This window comes from Choloepus didactylus, chromosome 6 (assembly GCF_015220235.1).
Source record: "Choloepus didactylus isolate mChoDid1 chromosome 6, mChoDid1.pri, whole genome shotgun sequence".
Classification (NCBI taxonomy): Eukaryota; Metazoa; Chordata; class Mammalia; order Pilosa; family Megalonychidae; genus Choloepus; species Choloepus didactylus.
The window spans coordinates 30,628,145-30,635,009 of NC_051312.1; the positions used below are offsets into that span (position 1 = coordinate 30,628,145).

The 6,865-nt window shown below is 35.1% G+C and overlaps 1 pseudogene; it reads right to left on the bottom strand.

Moving 5' to 3' along the window:
- Nucleotides 1-557: 557 nt before the first annotated feature.
- Nucleotides 558-1,463, bottom strand: LOC119535751 (annotated as a pseudogene).
- Between the last annotated feature and the right edge of the window lie 5,402 nt (nucleotides 1,464-6,865).

The window sequence follows — 6,865 nt, forward strand, 5'->3', positions numbered from 1 at the left end:
CATGTGTTGTTCAACACAACATCCTTAATATTTTTTGAGCCCTGTCTTAATGATGTTGTCTCTTTACAGAAAATCCGTTCATTTCTATTTAATGCCTTTCTACCATGAAAGTAATTCTACCCTGACTGAAGCAGGTAGGATTAGAATGATGATTAGTCAAAATAATACTTAGCTATTAAAACTTTTAAATATATTTTATGCACTTGGGCTAATTGTTACATAAGCTACACTTAAAGATGTAATTTTTTTATGGAATATATAAAGCGAAGGGTTTTCCCAAGATTGTACCAATTTATGTCAGTTAGCAACATGGCTTCAATCAATAACTTGTATATGCAAAGAAGTCTCTAAACAGAAGAAAATATAGTCACCATTTAATTTCATATCAGTATTTTATGAAAAATAAAACATTAAGTTTCCAGATAACAAGGTGATAAAAACTTTAAATGCAACTATTCAGACTACAAGATCTTCATATTTTGCTTTAGAGGCACTTGTCCTTAAAATATGAATAGATTTGACTTTATCTAGTCTATTCATATGAATTGTTACCTAGATCACTTTCGGCTCTAGAGTTTCCTCATTGCATTTTTCACCTCTGCATTTCTGAGGGTGTACATTAAATGATTTAACAGAGGTGTTATTAGAGTATAAAATAAAGCCACAGCTTTATCCATGGGGAACATGGCCATGGGTCGAAGATACGCAAATATACAGGTACAAAGAATAACACAACCACAGTAATATGGGAGGTGCAGGTGGTGAGAGCCTTCCACTGTCCTTCAGAGCTGTGAGACCTCAGGGAACAAAGAATGAGGACATAGGAGGTGATAAGAATAAAAAAACTGATCAGACACAGGAATCCACTGTTGGCAACAACTAAAGGTCCAAGGATGTGTGTATCAGTGCAGGATAGCTTCAGCAGAGGATGAAGGTCACAAAAGAAATGGTCAACGACATTGGGGCCACAGAAGGGCAACGACACAATAAAAAGTGTTTGAATTAGAGCATGAAGAAATCCCCCAGCCCAAGACCAGCAACCAAGAGGCCACACACCTGCCAGTTCATTGTGGTCATGTAGTGCAGAGGCCTGCAGATGGGCACATAGTGGTCATAGGACATCACCAGGAGCAGGATGATCTCAACTCCCCCAAGGAAATGCATTGCAAAAACCTGAGTCATGCACCCAAGAAAGGATATTGTTTTCTTCTCAGTGAGTAAGTCAAATATAATTTTTGGTGCTATTGCAGAAGAGAAGGAGCCATCTTGAAAGGATAATAAAGACAGAAAAATGTACATAGGGGAGCCAAGGGATGGGCTGCTGGCGATGGTTACTATGATGAATAGGTTGCCTAAGAGGGTGAAAGGGTAGATGACTGTAAATATGACAAGAGTTTCTGCACCTCTGGTTTCTGTGTCAGGCCAAGCAGGATGAATTCTGTCACACTGTTCATTTGTTCCATGATCCAGTTTTGCATTTGGATACTGTAGTTAACTGCAAATAGCACAAGGATTGCAAAGGTGTTGATCATGGTAGAAAGGCATTAAATCAAAATGAATGGATTTTCAGGAAAGAGAGAACATCATTAAGACAGGACTCAAGAAAAAAATTAAGGATGTTGTGTTGCATCTATCAGATAGTTTGTTTCTTTATGTCTGATGTAACCCCAAACAAACAAAAATCTAGGCTTACTGTACTGCTGTATTATGTCATATTTAGAGTTGAATACATAGCCCTCTTCTAACACACACACACACACACACAAACACACATGCACAAACACAGCACTGTTCATCACTGCTTTCATGCTAGACCCATTTTCTGCAATTATACATTGTTGGCTCTCTCCTAAGGGTATTTTCTCACTTAGCAAAACAGCAATAAAAAGAAGACCTTTAAGGATGAGCAGAAGATTGAATTCAGGCTGATGTGTCTAAACAGTTTACCGTGTTTGAGGATGACTATCAAACATTAGGTGGCTTGTATTTAAAATTAGGGATCATGTTGTTACATTTCAGGTTCAGCTGAACTGGGTGAATACTTGAGGCTGAAGAAAGATACACAGTGGCAGTTACATTTGTGAGCTCATGCATCATTGAAACAGAATTGCATAAGAATACCAGAGATTCCTTTTCAAACACCTCTGTAAGAATGATATCTTGAGGGGGATACAACAGACAATTTGATACAGAGCAATATTCCACAAATTTATCTGAACTTTCAGAATTTAGTGTTTGGAGAACTTCTGACATAATAAATTTCAGGGTGCTTTTGCAATTCAACACTCCTTTTAAGGAAGATTATGAAACATTCCCTGGACCTGTTCAGAAACAGATATTTTAATTCGAGGATGTAAAAGCACTGTAATTTATTGGTCAGAGAATGTTCTTTAGGATAGATAGAATATATATCTACATTTTGTTTTCACTGATAAGTAGCTGGGTGGTGCAGTGTATTGCTCACGTCTTATTGATCTGAAACTTTTCATATACAATGTCAGAAAAATAACAAAGAGCATAGAAGAATTGAAGAATGTCATTATTTCTTTGTCAAAGTTTGTATCCTAAATACAAAAATATATTGCTTTACTCATCTGCAAATGATTATTAAAAGGTCCGAAATAAGAAAAGCACATTTCCTAAATCTTATGCTTGACATATTTCCTTGACATTAATATTAAGAGAAAAGTAAATGAACTATGAGTGAATATAGATGGAATAAATACTCACCGGCATATATTTGAAAAAAAAATTTGGAAAAACAAGCATACAGAAATCAATATACTAAACAATAGAAAATTATTAGACTTGATAAACTGAAAAGCATATTGGTTTTTAAAGATACTCTTAAAAGTGAAGAATAAAAATAAGCTCAATAAAGAGCAGGTATGATCAAATACCAAAAGGACATTAAAATAAACAATATTTTAATGAATGTTATGAATATTTCAGTGGGGGTAGTAAAAGTTTATTCAGACACAGGTAGGTATTTACCAAAACCAATCATGTCCATGGTATGTCACATGGCCACAGTAGGACAAGCGCAAATCAACAGTAATCCCGAAAACCTAAAGAACACCTGGATCCCTATCTGAGACTCTATAAAATTATACCCACTAATTTTATTCTTCAGAAATTTAAATCCTTCAGAGAACTCCTATGCCAGCTAAGTCCCAAAACCCAGAGGCAACAGCCTCTTCAAGAACATCAACCAGATGCAGACCCATTTCCCGTAATTTCAACACCCCTTTTCAACATGAACAAATTTGGGTAGCCATTGCATAGATGTACCCGAGATTGGGAAAGTGATTATTCTAGAGGAAGGAGTAACAACAGATAAGATGGAATTTGTAAAGGATTATGACTACTGAATCTGTATATAATTTTGTTTTTCTTATTTTCTAGGGTTTTAGAATAGCTAGAAGGAAAGAACTGAAATGGTAGAACTGTAACCCATTGCATTCTTTGAAATTGGCTCTATGGCTACTTGATAAATTGTAATTTGAAAGTTATCACCTTTTTGTATATGTGTTATATTTCACAATAAGGAAGTAACTGAAACTGTGGTACTGTAACTCATGACATTTTTAGAAATTTCCTATGTATATAATTTTTAAATTACACTTTGTAAGTTATTATCTTTTTGCATATGTTATATGTCACAATAAGGAAATAACTGAAACTGTGGAACTGTAACCCATAACATGTTTGAAATTTGCTCTCTCACTCTTATTAAATAGCACTTGGAAAGTTATGACTTCCATGTAGTATGTTATATTCCACAATAAAAAATATGATTTAAAAAAGTATTTACTCTCTATATATTTTAGTAGAAAAGAAATTAATAAGAAATTCTAGGCCTTTATCTGAAAACAGTGAGCCCTATTTTAAACCATGCAATATAGTTAATAGTATAATAATAATAATATTTAATCAGTTGCAAGAAATGTACCATATTAATGCAAAATGCTAATAATGTTAAGGAGTCACACTGGAACTTCATCTTTTCTGCATGATTTTTGTATAATCTACAACTTCTCTTAATAAAAAACAGCAGAGAATCCTCAAATGAAATTAATACTACTTGATATCATCATCAAATAATGGGGAAAAAGATAACCACACATTAAAACTTAAAGCATCAACCTGCTCAGAAACAGAAAACACATAGAGCAATATGTAATTTTCTCTGGATGGGAGATGCATGCTATGGAAATATGCAGTGGTATAAAACATAGACAAAACTTATGGATTCAACTACATAAATTCAGGGAACAAACTCAAAACGTGTGTGCAACAGTTGACAGACAAATTTTGCTATAGTATTAGAATTTGCAAGTAAAGAAAATGTCATTGCACAGTATTAAAAAGAAAAGTCAAGAATAATGAAAAGGTAATGCTCATGAAAAAGTTAGACATCTGAAATACCCTCTATTTCATTAGCTGTCAAAGAAATGCAATTTGAAATGTGAAATAATTTTTACTGGAAAATAGCAAAATATACAAGAGTTCTATTAACCAGTGCTGGGAAATAAATGTGACTTTATATAAAAACAACATTGAAATTGATTATCATCTTGGTCCAAAACTCATTTCTCTTAGGATTCTAGTCTAAATAAGAAATATTGGCAAAACTTATGCATATATGTTGTATTTTACAATATTTTTTCAATAATAGTGAAAATGCAAAGGCAACCATAATGTCTACACAAAGGTAAACTGTGAAATGAATTATGATGTAGTTATGAAATATCAGATGTTCAACAAAGTTACTGTAAGATATATTATTTATGTGGAAGGCAATTTCACTATAATAATTAGTAGAAAAATGCAAATATAAAACAGCACTTATAATCACAACCATCTAAAATGGCATATATAATAAAAACATCTCTTAAGGTGACACTAATAATGCTTTTTGTATTAAGCATCATGAACAATTTAGTGTTCTCTTTTCAAAGCAATTTCGTGATCCCAGTTTTTTTATAAAGGGAATATACTGCCTTATTGTCAGTGAAATAATTTAATAAAAGATTTATTTTTATCTATGCTTTGGACCCATAATATCTCCAATGACTGCTTTTCTGAGTATATTGTGTATGCTGGTTATTGTTCATTAAGATCTGTGATAATAGAAACATACTTAAATACAAGCTTACCTGTAAACAGAAGACCCTGGTGTCACCTTGAGAGAAAAATACTAGTAAAGAAGTACTTTGTGATACCTAGATTGTGCCAGTTTGAATGTATTGTGTCCCCCAAATGCCATTATCTTTGATGTAATCTTGTGTGGGCAGACGTTACCAGTTTTGATTAGATTTCTTTGAGTGTTTCTTTGGAGATGCGCCCCACCCAGCTGTGGGTGATGACTCTGATTGGATATTTCCATAGATGCATGGCCCCACCCATTTAGGGTGGGCCTTGATCAGTGGAGCCATTTAAATGAGCTGATGGGCAGAGGGAACTTAGTGCAGCTGTGAGTGACATTTTGAAGAGGAGCTACAGCCGAGAGGGACACTTTGAAGAATGCACAAGAACTGAGAGAGGAGCTGCAGATGATGGACAGCTTAAAGACACCTGTTGAAAGCAGACTTTTGCTCGGGAGAAGCTGTGAGAAGAAAAACGCCCCAAGAGCAACTAAGAGTGACATTGTTGAGGAACTGCAACCTAGAGAGGAACATCCTGGGAGAAAGCCATTTTGAAACCAGAACTTTGGAGCAGACACCAGCCACGTGCCTTCCCAGCTAACAGAGGTTTTCTGGATGCCATTGGCCATCCTCCAGTGAAGGTACCCGATTGCTGATGTGTTACCTTGGACACTTTATGGCCTTAAGACTGTAACTGTGTAACCAAATAAACCCCCTTTTATAAAATCCAATCCATTTCTGGTGTTTTGCATTCTGGCAGCATTAGCAAACTAGAACATAGATCTTTAATACATTTATACAATAACAGGCTTTGTCTATGACAGTCATCTTATCAGTATAGAAGAATTTGCATGGAGTTTGCAACACTGACCCATCACTAATTGCTGCTTTGCAATTTCATCCATTTTTACCTTAACTATAGTATTTCCTTCCCTCAATTACTGACTCAGAAATGATTGCTTAGAGAAACTTCCTAGGTAAATCGGAATTCATGGGCAGAATTTAATTTTCCTCTATAAGCTGACACCATCCTGTAAATGTGGTCCATAAGCATCCCAGTTCAGATAATTATTTTTTTTAATCAGAAAATTTTCAAAGCCTTATTGAGCGGAAATAGATGGTGAAAAATCTTAACCTTTAGGGGGACATTCCTCCGTAAGCTTTCTTTCTACACATTTGGTCTTTTGCTCTTTAGTGACTCTATGAGTATACTATAGAGTCACTTGATATTTGTTTGAACCAGATTTAAAACACTGAAAATAGAAAACTATGTTGAAGCAGAAAAATGATGGATTTCCAGCATCAAAAACACAGCAGCAAATGCAGTTATCCTGATAGCAGTTTCCTGATTTCAGCTCTTTTAAGTATGCTCATAAGAAAGTCTGTGCACAGCCTGGAGTTAGCTCCTTTGGTCTTTGGGATCCTGGATCCACATGCATTGGAAACTCAGAACAACAGCATCTATCATTTGGTACTGTATAGGCTTATATGTCATTCCATTCTCAGTTATCCCCAGAGTCTGTCCTTATCAATATTTTCAAGTGTGATTTCAGGGATGCATTCAAACAAATATTACTTACTCTCATCTAGTTAAGGGTGTTCTGAACTTTCAATTACCAGAGGATTAGAATTAGGAGCTCTTGCCAAGATGACAGCCAAACTGTTTATCCTCTTCTCTCCTGTGGCTGTAACATCAGTGACCATGGGGAGAGGGAGGG